The following is a 21,165-nucleotide window of genomic DNA, read 5'->3' on the forward strand; positions in this document are numbered from 1 at the left end:
TCCCGCCAAAGCCCACCAACCATTTTTCCAATGTTCATTGATTCATTCTCGCTCTTCATCTCTCTCATTCTGCCACTCTATCAAAAGTAGTAATAACTCTGTAACTGACTAGACCTCTCCCTCTGAACTACTCAGACTCTCTGTGCCAAGGTACGGAACTATTTTATTCCAAAGTTCATTGCTTTTTTGATTGAAATTGTTGGATGCTTATGATTTTTATAATACTTGGTGCTTTACTTGCAGTGCTGTGCTGGGTCACTGAGATTTTTGGGTATTGGGACATCCAGGGCCGGCTCAATGAATTTGGGGGCCCTAGGCGAAAGCTTTAAACGGGGCCTTTTATTATATTTAATTATAAATTCATATATTTTTTTCAATTAAAATTTATTTTTCTTGCTTTTTGAGAGACAAAATTACTAATTAAATTTTTGCCAGTTGATTTGTATTATGTTTTGAGTTAAACAACTTGCAACAAAAACAAAATACTTTATCTAGGTCTTTCGAATACACTAACCATTTTCTATCATGTTTCTCCCCATTTGGTAATTTTTGAATATAATGTGTAGTAGAAAAATGTCTAGAGTTCTTATCTATAGAAAAGTTTAGATTATCAACTCTTATTGGACCATTTTCTACTAACAAATCTCTTAATTTTATATCAATAGTTTTCCATTGACTTGGATCAAAAATATTTGTAAGAATATAATTAGGTTGATCATTAATATTTTCACTCTCCTCTAAATTATTTTGAGCTTCATTATCAAGAATGGTGACATTACATGTTTGAACATTATCATGACCACCTTCATTATTATCATTTTGTTGTATATTTTCATTATCTTCTAACTCTTTTTGATGAATTTCTTGTTCATTTATGAAACCTTCACTCAAATTTTCTGCAAGATTTTGTTTTTTACTAGTAATAAATTTGTCCATAGCTCCTTTTTGAGATTCAATTAGTTCTTCTCTCTGTTTTTTTTTTTTTTTTTTTTTAGTTTTTCATATCCAGATAGATATTTTCTAGTAGACATTTTTAATTCAAAAATATTTATGAATAAATGAAACACAATCTATAATAAAAAAATTACAATTTAACTAGAATAATATAAATTTTATGTATAAAACAATAGAACCTGGTTTATCAAAAGCACAATTGCAGCTTTACTTAATATGATCACTTTACACTTTAAATTTGCACAAAAAAATTAAAATTAATATTAATACAAAGTAAATTATTCTAAATTTATAATTTTGTTATCAATAATTTTTTTTTTGTGTAGCAGTAAACCTTTTTTTAGCAAAATGTGTAGGACTCAACTTGATTAGATCCACTAAGACTAAGACTAAGAACAACCCTCTATCCCTCCATGGCTCCATCCCACTAAATCTAATTTCTTAAAAAAAAAAAAAAAAAAAAAACCATGTAGGACTAGATCACACTTTAACTTTCATACCACTAATCTGCTTTATTTAAAAAAAAAAAAAAAAGTCTAAGAATAGAACTAGAAGTCTCTAGAATCAATACTTTAACTTAAAAGAATCAATATTTTAACTCTTTTAAGTGGGTCCATTTGGACCATTCCATAGCATTCTAGAAAAATCTAAAGAAATCAAACAAACTAAAGACTAAAGTTCAGCGGTTCAGCCAAAAAGAAAGAATATAAACCCAGTAGCAATTTTTCCTTAAGAAAAGAAAAAAACATAGCAGCAATGAGCAAACTCCTCTTCAAAAAAAAAAATAAAAAATAAAAACCCAGACACCCAGCAGCAAACATGAAGAAGACGAAAGAGGCAAAGGAAGTGAAAACAAAAAAGAACCTGAAATGAAGATTTGTCACACACCAAGTCATTTGTCAACACACCAAGTCTATTGCCAGCACCAATTGATGTGTAAGCCAACTAAAAAGAGTTTTTTTTTTTTTAGAATCAAGATGAAGAGAGTCAAAGAGTGAGTGTTTTTTTTCTTCTTTCTTTTTTCTGCCTTTTCTTATTTGTCTATTTTTTCTGCCTTTTGTAATCTTTTCTTCTACACGCTAAAGATTTCTGCTATTTGTAATCTTTTCTTCTACAAGCTAAAGCTTTGGTGATGGCCTGATGGGATTAGCCTTTTGCCTTCATGTCACATAGTCACTTCAGCTTTTTTCCCTGTGAGAAACTGGCCTTTGTGAGAAACGGGCCTTCATGGCCTGATGGGATTTTTGGTAACAGCCGTTTGTAATCTTTCTTTCTTTTTTTTTCTTGTGAGAAATGGGCCTCTGTGAGAAACGGGCCTTCATGGCCTGATGGGATTTGGTTATGGCCGGTTGTAATAATTTTTTTTTAAGATGACAAAGCAATATTGTATAATATATTTTACTATTTGGGGGCCCTCTCTTATAAGTGGGGCCTTAGGCGGTGGCCTAGCTGGCCTATAGCTTCAGCCGGCACTGGGTGCATGATAATAAGTGGGTGGCTTTGGTGCATGAGATGGTGGTGCATGAGCTGGAGGAGCATGATGAGATGGTGGGGGCACGGGGGCGTATGCCTTTGGCGGAGGCGCGTGATAATAAGTGGGTGGCTTTGCTGGAGGAGCATGAGTTGGTGCCTTCACAGGCGGTGGATGAGCTGGTGAATGAGCCGGAACCTTAGCAGGAGCGTGTGCTGGGACTGGGAGTTCGACATAAGCAGCCTATATCAATTGGAAAGTCCATTCATTAGTTGTTTCTTTTTTATTGCAAGAACCAGCTTGTACATTTGGAATTCCTACTCAACCAAACTAACTAGTAAATCAATACATAGTAGTTAGAAAAGGGGAAGGATAGGAACTGTTGAGATAATACAAAAATTGGATGATAGAAAATCAAAATACGTGTGTTTTTTTATTATGTGTGTTTGGTAGAAAGAAAATGATAAAGAGTAAATTACTATTATATTCTTATTATTAAAAGTAGAAAAATGAAAAAATAGAGATAGTTATGTATTTTTCCTCACAATCTCATTTCCTCTCTTTTTCTCTCCAATTTGAAGAGGGAAAAAAATGATAGGCCCAATGAAAAAGTTTTATTCACTCATTTTCTTTTCTCTTATTTTTCACTTTAACCAAACATTAAAAAATCAAATTTAGCTCTCCTATTTTTTGTTCTCCATTTTCCATCCTCTTACAGTCTTACTTTTTCACCCTAACCAAATATAGTGTAGGATTACAAGAAACCAAGTAGGAATGTAAATCTAGGGTACCCAAACCAAACATATAAGTTTACACCCATTTAACCGAACTCATAAAAAGTAAAAAAAAAAAATTTAAGTGTAAAAATTGGCTTAACAAATATAACTTGGTCATTAGATGAAACCTACAAAAAAAAAAAGACAAGAATTTCTACAATTAAGAAGAAAACCAACAAAAGGAAGCAGAGAGAGAGAGAGAGAGAGACATACTATTGAAGTAACCACAAGAAAAGTGGTGAGCAAAAAGAGCGTAGCTTTGAAAGCCATCATAGAAAAAGACCAGAAAAAAGCGAAGAGTTGGTCCAAGTTAAGTCACTATGTTGACTTAAGGTATGCAACATCATTTGTGGCCTGTGGTATAAATACTAGGTCTCAAGCTTGGAGAGAGAAAAATATCTAAAGCTGGCCTTTTACTCCAGCAAAACTGTGCATGATACCTTCCCCAGATCATTAGGCACAAGTTATGACTTGATGTCCAGAAAAATTTAGCTTTCCCTCCTTATTTTTAGGTAGAAGACATGGCCTAAGTGCTAGCTCGATTTAAACAATTGAGATTAAGGTTACACTCAACATTTTCATTTTTTTTTTTTTCTTTTAGTTTTGCTAAGAACTCCCCAATTTCATTATGGCAACATAAATGATTATCTTGACCCATATCGAGGAGGCCATGTGGGTGAACCTTGGCGGTCAAGTTAATTAAATGAGAGTCTTTTGGTACTAGCAAAGAAATTGCAAATAGCTAGTTGGTAATAATGTTCCTAAATGGTTGTCCCAAATATCTAACCAAAAATAAACATGTAACTGGCTTTGATTAGAATTAAATACGAGTTTTAAAAGATGTGGTAGAGGACTACCCTCATTAATGCACAATGTGAATTAAAGTTTTGACTTTGGGGTCACAGAACGATCATAAAATATGAGATATTGCGCCATCTCTTAAGTCTACCAAGATGCATAGCTTTAGGCCATAGAGTAACATGAGCTTCTACATTTAATAAACTAAGGTCACTAGGTACGAAAGTGCCATGCAATTATTGCAGATAAGCACTCTTACGTGTATTTAGGCATTAGAAAAACTAGGATTACCACTGGCCAAGAGTCCTCATCACCAAGATGATTTCAACAATGCCAGTGCCAAGGGCTTTTTAAGTACTTGTATTCCTTGGCAGTGATGCCACATGCCATGCCATTAATTGAGCATTAATTAGTGATCAGCCCAGCACTACATGGGTTAGGTTCACCCAAACTAGAAAGATCCATGATTACTGTGTGATCTTGACTTTGTTGGATACTTGGATGTATGGTAGTATGCATGCATAAGTATAACATCACAAAATATAAGTCCCAATATGCCAAAAATAGGACAAATTCGGTAATTTTGACCCAAAAATTTTGGAGAAATTAATGCAATGTGTTTAAGAATTTACTATTTAATATTTGTAATTCATTAATTTTAGATATTTTAATATAAGTTTTGTTATTTTAAGTTTAAGATATTTATTTTCTTACTTTTAAGTATTTTAAATATTTTCTAAGCCAAATTCGGTTTCTGGTTAAGTATTAATTAGGACTTATTTTATAATATATTTTATTGTCTGTCAAGTTTACAGAACCCTTAAATAGGTCTCCAAGTCTATAAAGTTTTTTTTAAACAATTATTCAATAAATAAAATTTAAATTTTTGTCTCTCTATTTTTTGGTGGATTCCAAACCCTTTCTTCTTATGGATTCAAGGACTTTTGTGAATTCAAAGAACTCTTGTGGATTCGAGATTATTTTTCAAAAGCCAACAGTTTAATTTTACTTTCATCAAAGAGAACATCGTGTGTGCTTTCTTGACACACACACACGATGTCTAGAGGCTAATGTTGGAAATAATAGGGATAACTGTCATGAGGACATAACTCACGGGCAACCTATTGGTAGGTGAATTTCATATAGGCCTTATAAAAAAAATTGCAAGTTTTAATCTTTATTTATATAAAGGAGATTTTCTTGAGTAGTTACTTGATCTAGAGGATTTATTTGACTGTGAAAATATTTATGGTTAGAGAAAAGTTAAACTGGCTTTGTATAAACTTAGTGAGTAGTCTTACATTGGTGGGAATGAATACACAGCTTGATAGAATCCAATAAGGTAAAGACAAAATTTGTTAATGACCTACAATAAAAAAGATGTTTACTATCAAATTTTATCCTTTGGATTGTGATGAACTTTTGTTGTATACAAAAAAAGATTATTTATTGGCCAAGAAGTTCACATTTGAATTATTTTGAAGAACCATATATTAATTTCACCATTAAAGGAAGAATTGCATGTTGAAGAAAATACTTCTCTCAAAGATTATGTATAGAAGTCAAAGAAGAAAGTATAGAGATTTCTATAAAAAAAATTATTGAATACCTTGTTATAGAAGAAGAACTGGAAATCAAAACAGTGGAGAAGATTAATAAAGACCTTATTATAGACAAAGATCTTGAAGTCAAGATGGTAGAGACCATTGATGAAGAATTTGATGAAGAAATTTTCAAGGATCTCAATAAAATCAAATTATATGATTATCAATCTCAAGATCCTTTTATTTTGGTGGTAAGCGATACACCAAAATTTATTGATTTTATTAGGGTTGACAGATTTGATTCTATTGCTGATTCTTATTTGGTAAGTCTCTACAATTTCATAAAAACCAAGGAAAAAGAAATTCAAATTGATTTGTTTATTCCATTGATGAGTTGCAAGTATAGAAAGAAGATCAAGGAACACAAGAATTCCAAATACTTTTTTTGCGTGGCATGGAAGATTTCAAATTCAAAATTGAACTCGAGAACAAGTTTGTTTCAAGTGGAGGGGTCTAATGTAGGATATAATTTACTTTATAATTTTTTTAATTTATTAATTTATGTCATTTTTGTTATTTTAGGTTTAGGATATTTAATTTCTTATTTTTAGGTACTTCTAATACTTTTTAGGTCAAATTTAGTTCATATTATAGATAGGTATTAATTAGGAATTATTTTAGAATACATTTATTTGCCTCTCAAGTTTTACAAAACCCTTAAATAGGCCTCCAAATTACTCAATCAATAAATAAAATTATTCAATAAATAAAATTCAGAATTTTGTCTCTCTATTATCTAGTGGATTCTACCATTTTTCCTTGTGGATTCAAGGAACTCTCATGGATTCAAGGTTATTTTTTAGAAGCTAACAATTTAGTTTCTATTTCATCAAATAGTGCATTATGTGTGCATTTTTGTCTCTTCCGCACCCCACATCACAAGTGATTTTTCGATATCTACATTTGTGTTATCAAATTGCTAGAAAGGACCAAATGCTAAAAGAAATTAGTTTCACGGTTTCACCGACATGTTTTTGTTTTTAAGTTAAAACACTGCAAGCAGCAAATAATCTAATCTAATAAATCTCAGCTCGGACTTGGCCGGCCCCCTATGTTTCATGTTGCATGTGACCTTCACTTCTTTTCGGATCTCGAAAATGTGTGCAACTTTTAATACGTTTGAGAGCTTCGCGTAATCAATTACTATAATTGATCCAGGTGTATGAGTAAATAACCTATCATAGAAGTGTATATATATGTGAAATGTAAGCTCAAATGATTAATTGGTTAATGTCATACATATAACAAAATCCATTAATTCTTGACTGGGTAGAAGCTCAAGCTACTATATGCAAACATTTAAATTTCAATCCCATTAATTCTTTGACAGTTTGACTATAAAATTGCTCTTAAACTTGCTCTTATTATATGCCATTACATCAAAATATAGCCTTTAAGACGTGACAACTGGCGCACAAGGACCCCTTAGTTCTGGCCAATAATCATAAGTTAGATATGGAGGTATCAACTGCATGGGCAGGATTTTGAATGTAACCATCACCAATTTCAGGAATAACCTTTCATTTTCACTCAATTTGTTAGGGTTTCTCATGATGAGTAACATTGAGTTACAATTTGATATAAACATGTAGTTCTGTGCTTATATAATAGTTTTATATCCAATTAGATAGGGATGATTTGTAGGCCAGTTTTAAACTAGTAATCCAATTCAGTTTTTCTGCAGTTTGCAAGATGCAGGATTCAGCTTAGTGTATTATTGAGTAAAACTGAGACAAATTTTATGAAAAGCATCTTCAGATGGACAAATTTTATGAATTACTAAAAGAAGTTTCAAATCTTATTTGAGGGTATTTTGGTCCAACGTAGCGTCTCAAAATAGTAATACATCTTTTCGAGCATTCAAAGTGTGCATTATGGGGATTTTAGAGTTCGAGAACCAATGCAGGTTTTCATTGTTAATCTTTCAAGAACATGTTTTCAAATAAAACCACCAGGGCCAAAAATGACCACTGAAATAATTGATAGGCCCCTTCCGATACATAGTCATGTAGATTATATTTTGATATAAATTTAAATTCTCACTTCTAAAATATCTAAGAATTAACTCAACTAATAAAATTACAAGAGGGAGAGAGTGCATGTGATGGGAAACTAAAAAAACACACCACCTCAACCAAAAGTAGAGATACAAAAACAAAAAACAAAAAAACAAAACAAAAATTCATCAACCTAAAGGGGAGAGAGAGAGAGAGAGAGAGTGAGAGAAGAATCACATTTTTCTTAGCAATTGAACAAAAAATAAAAGTTTCACCTTGATTAAAATAAGTAACTAAACATATTAAAACCAAAGTATATTATAACATAAAATCATCAAACCATAGAAGCAACTATTGAACAACAATAAAAGCTACCAACAAAAGGACTCAAAGCTTGTTTTATTTATTTCAAATTTACTTCATTTTCTTAGAAAAATCTGGCTTTCCAAGCATTCAGGCAAGTTCCACTGTTATAGAGAACTAAACCTTTTACATCCATAGTTCCATTACATATTTGTAACCAGTGGAACAAGATGTATACAAAATTAAAATACCATATTATATGCATGCAATGCAAGAAGATCCATGGACATCAATAGTTTTAAAATTATATACATAATAATATATGCATGTATAGAAATACATATAGTTTTAGTTCTGGTGGTAGTACATGAATGGTAGATATCAGGTCAGCAGCTTACACCGAGAGAAGATATTACTTCAGCTTGATTGCTATAGTCTGACTTGAACTGTTTCTTCTGAGCATTTGTTAAAAATGAAGTTGATCCAGACACCTCCTGCGGTACAAGATCCAGACAAAATGATTACTCACCACCACATCAATATCAATTCACCTTTTCTGTTCTCAAGATGTTCACAAATAACAGCTTGGAAAAATGCTATTCATTCTGGGGTATTCTATAATGAACTCATCAAAACTTGTCTTTGACAAACTGTGGACTGGATTCTTAAATTAATGTCTGCATTGGAAACTGCCACAAATTTTTTTTCAAAATCTATATCCTTCAATTGATTCCAACATTCTATGGACTATGTCTTCAGACACAAATTTCTAGTGAAGCATATGTTATCCATTTTAACTTACAACACCGTCTGAATCAAGCACTCCTTATAATCTCTTTGTGGGAAAGTCCTTGTCAACTGCTTTTACTGCAGAAGAAGCTGGTTGCTGAAAGAAAAAAAACATCCCCAATCATAAAGTCAATAATTCAAGAAAAAATTTATCGTATCAAAACAAAGTTGTTAACTAACATGTTCAACACCATAGAAGAGAGGTGCTATCAAAAGAGTCTTGATAACATGAAATATAGACACCACAATGGATTCAATGTCTTTTTTACACCCGACAGGGGACTTTTTTTTTGGGGAGGGGGGGGTGTTCAGTGTTATGTCCACCAAGAACAACAATAAAATGATCAAAAGTAAAAACTGAATTGAAAAGAAAAGCAAAGGAATGGCAATCAAGCTTCTTCTTTAGTCCAAAGACAGTATAAGGCTTCTAAATGGTTCAGAGATCCTATACATCAAAATGTGGAAGAACAGTTCAAAACTTTCATAATAATGATGTGCTTTAACCATATCAAGCCCTTTGATGTCCATGTAAAAAATAAATGAGAGGAGAAAAATATCTATTAGTGGGGTGCTTCGTTAACAAACCTGAGCAAGCAACAAGTTTGCCAAACAGATCATCTGTCACATCAGCAGCGCCAACAGGAAGGAAAAGAAACCTTATTCCCGTCCGTTTTTAGTTTTTTTTTTTATGAATGAATTCGTTAATAATTTAGCCCGTGACAAGAAGGAAAGATCATACTAGGTACCAACAAACTAGATAAAACCATGATATTTAACACAGACCGAACTTAAATCATTCTTCAGACTATGGTTACAACTCAAAAGTCTCAAGAATCAGAAGTGAGAACCATCTTATACTAATACAACATAGCCAGGAGTTCAACTAAGTTTTATTGAAGACAGAAATTCAGAGAGTTTACATTACTTTCTAACATAAACGCATGCTTGAACTTGAAAGCATAAAGAGCAACAGATGGACTTTAAAACCATCAAAATTCACCTTAATTTAACCCTTTTGGACAAGAAACCTAGGTTACACACTGCCAATTGAACAATGTAACAAAACACGTGCAAGAAAGCCTCAGTCTTAAACACAATGCAGACAAATCAAAATAAAATAAGATTAAAAAAAAAAAACGATTCCTTTTCACTTGCCTAATAAATTTTCGGGAATCCATATAAACAAACACTAAATTTATCCATATAAGGAAGACCCAGAAGAGAAAATCCAAATGGGTATGTAAAAACTTGACTAAAAGATTAGACAAACCCACAAAGGAATTAACTTTGACATGTAATTTTCAAACAAAGATAAAGTCAGAAACTTTAATTTTTAGGTTGAAAAATATTACAGAAGACCCGGATTGAGTTTGGCAATCACTCAAACTCTTGTACAATGCCAACGGTATCCCCTTTCCGTACAACATAAAAAGCGTCCTTCTCTTCCGCCATTGATGTCCCCAGTGCCGGCTGAAGCTATAGGCCAGCTAGGCCACCGCCTAAGGCCCCACTTATAAGAGAGGGCCCCCAAATAGTAAAATATATTATACAATATTGCTTTGTCATCTTAAAAAAAAATTATTACAACCGGCCATAACCAAATCCCATCAGGCCATGAAGGCCCGTTTCTCACAGAGGCCCATTTCTCACAAGAAAAAAAAAGAAAGAAAGATTACAAACGGCTGTTACCAAAAATCCCATCAGGCCATGAAGGCCCGTTTCTCACAAAGGCCAGTTTCTCACAGGGAAAAAAGCTGAAGTGACTATGTGACATGAAGGCAAAAGGCTAATCCCATCAGGCCATCACCAAAGCTTTAGCTTGTAGAAGAAAAGATTACAAATAGCAGAAATCTTTAGCGTGTAGAAGAAAAGATTACAAAAGGCAGAAAAAATAGACAAATAAGAAAAGGCAGAAAAAAGAAAGAAGAAAAAAAACACTCACTCTTTGACTCTCTTCATCTTGATTCTAAAAAAAAAAAACTCTTTTTAGTTGGCTTACACATCAATTGGTGCTGGCAATAGACTTGGTGTGTTGACAAATGACTTGGTGTGTGACAAATCTTCATTTCAGGTTCTTTTTTGTTTTCACTTCCTTTGCCTCTTTCGTCTTCTTCATGTTTGCTGCTGGGTGTCTGGGTTTTTATTTTTTATTTTTTTTTTTGAAGAGGAGTTTGCTCATTGCTGCTATGTTTTTTTCTTTTCTTAAGGAAAAATTGCTACTGGGTTTATATTCTTTCTTTTTGGCTGAACCGCTGAACTTTAGTCTTTAGTTTGTTTGATTTCTTTAGATTTTTCTAGAATGCTATGGAATGGTCCAAATGGACCCACTTAAAAGAGTTAAAATATTGATTCTTTTAAGTTAAAGTATTGATTCTAGAGACTTCTAGTTCTATTCTTAGACTTTTTTTTTTTTTTTTTTTAAATAAAGCAGATTAGTGGTATGAAAGTTAAAGTGTGATCTAGTCCTACATGGTTTTTTTTTTTTTTTTTTTTTTTAAGAAATTAGATTTAGTGGGATGGAGCCATGGAGGGATAGAGGGTTGTTCTTAGTCTTAGTCTTAGTGGATCTAATCAAGTTGAGTCCTACACATTTTGCTAAAAAAAGGTTTACTGCTACACAAAAAAAAAATTATTGATAACAAAATTATAAATTTAGAATAATTTACTTTGTATTAATATTAATTTTAATTTTTTTGTGCAAATTTAAAGTGTAAAGTGATCATATTAAGTAAAGCTGCAATTGTGCTTTTGATAAACCAGGTTCTATTGTTTTATACATAAAATTTATATTATTCTAGTTAAATTGTAATTTTTTTATTATAGATTGTGTTTCATTTATTCATAAATATTTTTGAATTAAAAATGTCTACTAGAAAATATCTATCTGGATATGAAAAACTAAAAAAAAAAAAAAAAAAACAGAGAGAAGAACTAATTGAATCTCAAAAAGGAGCTATGGACAAATTTATTACTAGTAAAAAACAAAATCTTGCAGAAAATTTGAGTGAAGGTTTCATAAATGAACAAGAAATTCATCAAAAAGAGTTAGAAGATAATGAAAATATACAACAAAATGATAATAATGAAGGTGGTCATGATAATGTTCAAACATGTAATGTCACCATTCTTGATAATGAAGCTCAAAATAATTTAGAGGAGAGTGAAAATATTAATGATCAACCTAATTATATTCTTACAAATATTTTTGATCCAAGTCAATGGAAAACTATTGATATAAAATTAAGAGATTTGTTAGTAGAAAATGGTCCAATAAGAGTTGATGATCTAAACTTTCCTATAGATAAGAACTCTAGACATTTTTCTACTACACATTATATTCAAAAATTACCAAATGGGGAGAAACATGATAGAAAATGGTTAGTGTATTCGAAAGACCTAGATAAAGTATTTTGTTTTTGTTGCAAGTTGTTTAACTCAAAACATAATACAAATCAACTGGCAAAAATTTAATTAGTAATTTTGTCTCTCAAAAAGCAAGAAAAATAAATTTTAATTGAAAAAAATATATGAATTTATAATTAAATATAATAAAAGGCCCCGTTTAAAGCTTTCGCCTAGGGCCCCCAAATTCATTGAGCCGGCCCTGCCATCGCCCTCAGTGAAGTCAAAAGGGGGTACATATCATATATCCCTTTCTTGTTAGAATAATGGTTACTGGTTGAATACAACAATTCCTCTTAGTTTAAACTTTTACAACAAGTGATTATTTATCATAGTAAAAATAACAGGTGTTTTAAGCTCAATTCTACAACTTAAACTTTTGGAATAAGCAATAATTTATCATTTCCGGATTGTAAAAAAACTGAACATAAGACTTTTGATATTTATATACTTGTTTTTGATGGTGTTCTTCTGCTAACCATGTTATTGGTGATTTGATGGACAGATTGCACCCCCCTATGTTTTCAGAGATGCCGCTTAGCTAAAAGGAAGAGATTGTGCATGAGAGCATGCACGGCATGTTGTGCCTGCTGCAAGTGTGTTCCTCCAGGAACCTATGGTAACAGGGAAAAATGTGGCGAGTGCTACAATGAGACGACCGCTCACGGCAAAAGATACAAGTGCCCTTAAAATTAACAGCCTATTAGCCTATATCACTTGCTAGTTATATTAATATTGTCTGTATCGCAAAGGTGTGAAAATAATTTGTTTTCCAATTAATGTTCTTTCAATCTTTTTACTACTTCCTGATGAAGCAATAAATTTGTGCTTATAGTGTTAGGCCAAGACCTTGTATACCTGGCGCCTACTAATTAATAGTAAAACATGCATTCCCAATATTTACTATTTCAGCTATTCATATATTTACTATTTTTTCCTTATATATTGTTTTCCAGTGTCCTTTCCTCTACTTCTTGAAGCAATTAATTGTGCAAATATGATATATATGCCAAAATATACTGTGATGTGGAGGCTCTTTTTATTTAGTCCCTAAACTTTACATTGTATGTCAATTTTGTCCTTAATGTTTTAATTGCATTAATTTAGCCCATAGTCTTTTGCTATTGTGTAAAAATAATGATTGTCGCTAAGTGATAGATAAAAAATGCTGACGTGGTTAATGTAAAAAAAAAAAAAAAAATCATACCACGTCATATGATGCTTGTACTACCACATGGAATAAAAAATGATAAGAAAAAGAAAACCAATTTATGTTAAAAAAATTATTTAAAAATAAAAGAGGGTGACAAATTTTTTATTTTTTTGTGTGTAGAAATTGAGATTGAAATTGAAAAAATTCTGAAAAGATCATTCCATTTTGGGTGATTGTGTGTTGTAATTGCAATTGTACTTGGTAGCTTGATGAGAGCTTGAAAGGAGAGGCACAATAGATCTCGCGGAGACAGAGAAGTTCATAGAAGTGAGCAAACAATAGGTGTAAATGCACTTTTAGTTCCTACATTTTGGCGTTTTTTCATTTTAGTCCCTCCATTTTATTTTTACTACTTTTAGTCCCTAAACCAATTAGTGCGTCTCACTTTAGTCCTTTCTGTCAGCCAACTAGCAGGAAAGGCTGACGGAGCGAATAAAAAAATAATATAAAATGCCACATCAGCATCTAATTTTTTTTTTTAAAAATAATTTATCAATTTAACTAAATAAAAAAAGAAAAAACAGAAATAAAAACAATAAAATACATCAATTTAGATCTAATTCATCCTGAACAAGAACACATTAAACATGAACACAAGAACGTAAGAACACAAGCCCAGAATCAAACACAAACTCAAAACACTGAGAATGAGAAAAAAATAAAGAAGTCAAATCCAGAAAATCATACACAAACCCATCAAGAACACACAAGAGCACAAATCCAAAAAAATCATACAAACCCAAAAATCAAACACAGAAAAATCAAACACAAAAATCAAATCCACATCATATTAAACACGAACACATTAAACATTTGAACAAGAAGAAAAACCCAGAAAATTCAAAACCCAAAAAATTAGCATTGGATCCACATCAACACAAAATTAAACAAGAACAAATCTGAAAAATCAAACCTCCACACCACCAAAGCATCAAACACAAAACTCAAACCTAGAATTGTTGACCCCCAAACACAAAAACACTAAACTCTAAACCCAAAATTTCCGGCACCAAAGAAAATAGAAGAAAAGAAAGAGTATGATTCTCTTATCTTTCTGAGAAACCAACACAAAATCAACTTAAACCAACACAAAACTCAACGATCAACGACCCACCGATCTGAAACTCAACTCAAACCACTGATTCGAAACCTTCAAACCCACCAGACCCACCACCTCTGATCTCTACCTCTGTTTCATTGCAAGGAACCCAAGCCGAAGCTCCTCAAGCTTCAATCCTTCGTTGTTGACCATGATAGCCATGAATGGCGGTGAGTCCTTTCTGGGCTTGGTCTATGGGTTTCACATCAATGGACCTAGCTGATCCAAACCCAGAAAACCCAGATCTACCCACCACCTGCGATGAGAGCGAGGACGAGTCCACCGTTGCAAAAGAACTTGCCATGAGCAACGGTGATGAGAGCGGTGCCGCCATTGATGGATTGGGTGTTGACTTGGGAGAAAGTAGAGAGGAGAGAGTCGATGAGGTGTGGGCCGAGACGGTGCTCGTGATCGTCACTGATGAGTGTTAGGATGAAGAGGTTGTCGTGTTTCTCTAAATGCACATGGTTGTGAGTCTGAGACTTTTGGTATGAACAACAAGTTAGTGTTTTGAGAGTAAATAGTTAATGTTTGTTGATGTGTTCTTTGTGTTTTTAAATTTGAGTTTGTGTTTGGTTCTGGGTTTGTGTTCTTAAGTTCTTGTGTTGATGTTTAATGTGTTCTTGTTCAGGATGAATTAGATCTAAATTGATGAATTTATTGTTTTTAATTCTGTTTTTTCTTTTTTTATTTAGTTAAAATTGATAAATTATTTAAAAAAGAAAATTAGATGCTAATGTGGCATTTTATATTATTTTTTTATTCGCTCCGTAAACCACGTCAACCTTTTATGTTGGTTGGCTGACGGAAAGGACTAAAATGAGACGCGCTAATTGGTTTAGAGACTAAAAGTGGTAAAAATAAAATGTAAGGACTAAAATGGAAAAATGCCAAAATGTAGGGACTAAAAGTGCATTTAAGCCCAAACAATATGGTGCCCTTCTCTAGTTCCTTCTCGCTCAATGGTGATGTTGTTCTTCAATTTAGAATCATTCTATTTGTTTTTTCTGCTTTAATTTTAGCTTTGATATGATAATAATAAATTATATAACTGGGACAACGATGGTTGAAATGAGAAAATTAAGCTAAGTGGTACCGAGGATCAAGGTGTATGGTGGTTCTTCAGATAATGTCAGCTCCTCTACTGTACCATTTGAATCCTAATTAATTTACATAGATTTCAACATTTTCTATTTGGCGTAAATGCACTTTTAGTCCCTACATTTTGACATTTTTTCATTTTAGTCCCTACATTTTAATTTTACCACTTTTAGTCTCCAATTCAATTAACGTGTTCTATTTTAGTCATTTTCGTCAGTCACCCGACAAAAATAGCTGAGCTAGCTGCCAGAAGAATTAAAATATTATAAAAAATGCCACATCATCATGACACATCAACATATAAATTAAAAAAAATAAATTTATTAATTTTAACTAAATAATAAAATTAAAAACTAAAATTTGCATAAATTAAAATTGTTATTCATGTTCTTCATTGTTCTTCATATTCTTCCTTTCAAACCCAGCAACCAAGAACTTAAACCCATTAGAAGAACACAATCCCAGCAACCCAAGAACTCAAACCCAGATCACTAGGAAATCAAACACCAAATTCTAACACAACCAGCACCGAATTCTTAGCAAATCAAACCCATAAACCCAGTTAACAAACCAACTCAAATTAGACCCAGATCAAGAAACCAATCACAACAAACCCAGATCAACATAATCAAACCCAAACCAACACAATCAAACCCAGATCCCAAACACGCTCAGCCCACGGACCCACCAGCACCCACCTCCACGGACCCACCACAATGCTCAACCACCGCCGATCTAGCTCAACCCACGGACCCACCACCACCGCCGGCCCCCTTCCTCTAGATCTACTCCAAACCGATCTACAAGGACCCAACCACACTCAGCCTACAGACCCACCAGCACCCACCTCCACGGACCCACCACAATGCTTAACCACCGCCGATCTAGCTCAGTCCACGGACCCACCACCACCGCTGGCCTCCTTCCTCTAGATCTGCTCCAAACCGATCTACAAGGACCCAACCACGCTCAGCCCACGGACCCACCAGCACCCACCTCCACGGACCCACCACAATGCTCAACCACCGCCGATCTAGCTTAGCCCACGGACCCACCACCATCCACCTCCACAGGCCACCACAATGCTCAGCCACCGCTGATCTACACACACATGAATGCATGCTCCCATTTTTGCTCACCTGCTCATTCTCTCCCTCTCTCTCTCTCTCTCTCTCTCTCTAAACTCTCTGATCACTTGCTCACTTGATCATGATTTTAGAGAGAGCTCTCTCTAAATACACTTTTTTGAAAGGTTTTGTTTTTTGAAATGGAAAAGTAAATACTCTTAGAGTCAAAATGATCTAATGATAAATTTTTATTTGGGTTGGTTGAGACTCAGAATAGAGTTTGAGTTTTTGATGATTTTTTAAATTTTGTTTTAATTTTATGAATTTTAGTTTTTAATTTTATTATTTAGTTAAAATTAATAAACTAATTTTTTAAATTTATATGCTAATGTGTTATAGTGATGTGACATTTTTTATAATATTTTAATTCTTCCGGCAGCCAGCTCAGCTATTTCCGTCGGTTGACTGACGGAAAGGATTAAAATGGAATGCGTTAATTGAATTAGGGACTAAAAGTGGTAAAATTAAAATGTAGGGACTAAAATGGAAAAACGTCAAAATGTAGAGACTAAAAGTGCATTTACGCTTTTCTATTTATTACTCAACGACATAGAATACTTTGACATAATACTAAAATGTTATGGTTTAAATTGACACAATTGAAACGTTAGGGACCAAATTAATAATCTGTATAAATATCAAATATGTAAGGCGTAAATGCACTTTTAGTCCCTATATTTTGGCCCTATTTCTATTTTGGTCCCTACATTTTCATTTTACCACTTTTAGTCCCTAATCCAATTAACGCGTGTTATTTTAGTCCCTACCGTCACCCAACTAACAGAAATTGCTGACATAGCTAACAGAGGGATTAAAATATTAATTAAAATCCACCGTGGCTCCTGTCACCCATGCCACATGGATTTCCCGCCCCATTTATGTCACATGTGACCCCCACGTGACCCTCACTACAACAACATCGGTACCAAAAACCCAAAATTCCCCAAATCAGTACCAGAAACCCTAAACCACCATAGCAGACCAATAAACCACCATCGCAGAGGTACAAACCATCATCCATCATCGTAGACAAACCAACCTAGAAATATATATACCTAAACCCATTTTTCTTGGAATAGCAGAGAAGAGAAAAGTAGTGAGATCTCTATCTCTGTGAAACCAAACACACAGGTATTAGCTTTCTCTATGTGTATGTCTTTATATATAGCTAGCTTTATATTATGCGTAGGGGCCACAATGTCCAATTTGTATATTCGTTGTTGGGTTTTGACTTTGTTATGTTTGTTTAGTGACTTTTGACTGTTTGTTGGTCCTTGTCTGAGCATGTGTTTCTTTGTGGCTTCCAATGTGGTCCCTGTTTTCCTCTGTTGAAGATAATGGTTGATTCTATGTGTGATGTATACTGAATTAGCGGGCCAAAATGCTGAGTCATTATTAAAGTGATTTTATGATATATAAGGTTAACATGTGTTTGTTTGTGGATTACTATGCATGTGTCTATATTTTATGACATTGTTGTTTACTATGTTTCTGTTTGTGCTTTCCAAACAATGTTGGAGATAATGTGCATGACCATATTATATAATTCGAAACAGCTGAGGTGGATTGTGGAATGATGAGTGCTGATTTGGTAAATAATTAATGTGTGATATTTTGTTAACGAATGAGTGCTCTTTTGGAATGTAATCAATAGTATTTAAATGGTTTATATGTGTTTTGCATGCAGCATGAGTGAGCTATTTAGCTTGTTTGTGCATCATGGTGGGTATTTCACTGATAACCCTCGAAAATATGTGGGAGGTGTAATGGATGCAGTGGATAATTGTGACCCTGATAGGTGGTCGAAGACAGAGATTGAAGGTATATGCAGGAAATTTGGATACACCTCTGTGAGTAGGCTTTGGTATAAAATGCCTGGTAATGATCTAGAGAAAGCTAATTTCCATTTGATAGTTGATGATGATGATGCCATGTTTATGACAAATTTAGTGATAGGTCATGAAGAAATTCATGTGTTTGTAGAGCACCCTGTGGATAATCCTATACTAGTAGATGAAGGTGAGCATATTGGGGCAGATGTGCAGCCATTGGCAGTGGAGCAAAACCTTTTACCTTATGGCAGTAATGATGATGGCAGTAATGATGATGCCAGTCATGATGAAGGTAGTGAAGATGCTGACAATAGTAATTCTGGCAGTGAAGATGATGATGATGTTGTTGAGGTTGATGCTGTAGAGGTGTATTCTAGGAGAGCAGGTAAGGAACCTATGACTCAGGGCCAAAATGAGAACAAGGACGTAGCTGATAGCAGTGACAGTGGAGGAGGTGATGATGAAGGAAGTGGCCTAGAGGATGAAGATGTAGTGAATCCTGATGAGAGGGAGTTTGTGGAGGATAGTAGTGATAGTTGGGATGGTTCTGATGAGGATAATACTGAACCAGTACAAATGGGGGCTGGTGTAATGAACTCTGATTATGAGAGTGAGGAGTTGCACAGTCTTGAGGAATCATCATCTGATGATGATATTGGGGATGATAGTGATGATGGCTCTGAGAATGAACTAAAAACACCTATGGAAAAGGGAAGGGGACAAAAGAGGACCTTCCCAGTGTTTAAGCCAGTTGCTAAGGCTGAACATATCAGATTTGAGAAAGATATGTTGTTCACAACAGCTAAGCAATTCAAAGAAGCTATAACTGATTATGTAGTTCATGGTGGCCGGGGGATCAAATTTGCAAAAAATGATTTGCAGAGGGTAAGAGCAATTTGCCAGGAATGTTGCAAGTTTGTGGCATATCTAACAAAGGTGCCAAGAGAGAAAAGCTACCAACTAAGAACACTGAATCTGGAACACACATGCACTAGGAGTTATAAGAATCCAAGGTGCACTTCTTCATACATTGGGAAGAAGTTGATGAAGAAGGTGAGAAGACAACCTAACATGAAACTAAAATACATCCAAGATGCTGTACATGAGAAGTTCACAGTAAACATAACTGCAGGAAAAGCCAGCAGGGCTAGGGAGAATGCAAGAGAGTATGTTGATGGGACTCACACACAGCAGTATAATCAGCTTTAGGAGTATTGTGAGGAGTTGAGGAGGGTTAGCCCTGGCAGTACCATACTTATGAAGGTACATACCTTCAATGAAGGTGATTTGGTTGCTGAAATGGACTTGGCCTGTGGGGTTCCTTATTTTGAGAGGCTGTACATATGCCTAGAGGGTTACAAGAGAGGGTTTATGGCTGGATGCAGGCCAATAATTGGTTTGGATGCCTGCCACTTGAAGACTAAGTCAGGTGGGCAATTAATCACAGCAGTTGCAAGAGACCCTAATGAAGAATACTTCCCACTTGCATATGCTGTAGTGGAGGCTGAAACTAAAGACTCCTGGACTTGGTTCATAAATTTGCTACTTGCAGACATTGGTCAGAACAAAAGGTGGACATTTATATCAGACAAGCAGAAGGTATGTATCTTTATTACCATATCTATATGCATTACCATATTGGATGTATAGAGTTACTAACACCTTAATTGTTGTTGTTGTACTGGCAGGGGTTGGTGCAGACCTTCATTGATAATTAGCCACAATATGAGCATAGGATCTGCTGTAGACACCTCTACAATAATCTCAGGAAGAACCATCCTGGTATTCTCATCAGAGACTTCTTTTGGAAAGCAGCCAAAGCTACTTATAAAGCTGAGTTTGATAGACTGATGGATGAACTGAAGGGAATTGATGAGGATGCACACAATTGGTTGCTAGATCATTCAACCACCATATGGGCCTGACACATGTTCAGTGGGGATAGGTTGAGTGATATAGTACTGAACAGCATGTGTGAGAATTTTAACAGTAGGATTTTGAAGTTTAGATCCAAGCCTATAATTACTATGGTATGAATCTAAGCCTTTGAGTAACAGTTAGTCAGATACATTGTTTGATAAATTGTTTGATTAACAGTTTGTGTGTGCTTGCAGCTGGAGTCCATCAGGTTATATCTTATGACCAGATTTCAAGAGAATAGACAAAAGATCATGAGAGTAGAATCAGAGATATGCCCTAAAGTGCTTAAGAGGTTGCATAGAGAAAAGACTGCAAGCAGTAAGTGGCTTGCTTGTTGGGTAGGTGATACACAGTTTGAGGTTAAAAATGGACTGCAAAGCTTCACTGTGGACTTGGCCAAAGGACATTGTAGTTGCAGGAAATGGGATACAACAGGCATACCATGTGCCCATGCAGTTTCTAGCATCTTCTTCAACAGGCAAGATGCTGAGCAGTATGTGCACAGTTGTTTTCATGTCTCCACATATAAGGCCTGTTATGAGCCAGTAATTGCACCTATCAATGGGCAGAATATGTGGAGGCCCAGTGGTGTCCAACCTGTTCAGCCTCCTATCAAAAGAAGGCCACCTGGCAGGCCCAAGAAGAAGAGAGCAAGGGAGCCTGGTGAACCAGCAGGTAGGAGAGCTGGTATCTCCAAACAGTGTAGGGCCTGTGGTAAAATAGGACACAATAAGAGAAGTTGCAAGGGTGAGATTGGAGGAAACTCTTCCCTACCAGGC

The sequence above is a fragment of the Castanea sativa genome, chromosome 1 (assembly GCF_040712315.1).
Source record: "Castanea sativa cultivar Marrone di Chiusa Pesio chromosome 1, ASM4071231v1".
In the NCBI taxonomy this organism is placed as follows: domain Eukaryota; kingdom Viridiplantae; phylum Streptophyta; class Magnoliopsida; order Fagales; family Fagaceae; genus Castanea; species Castanea sativa.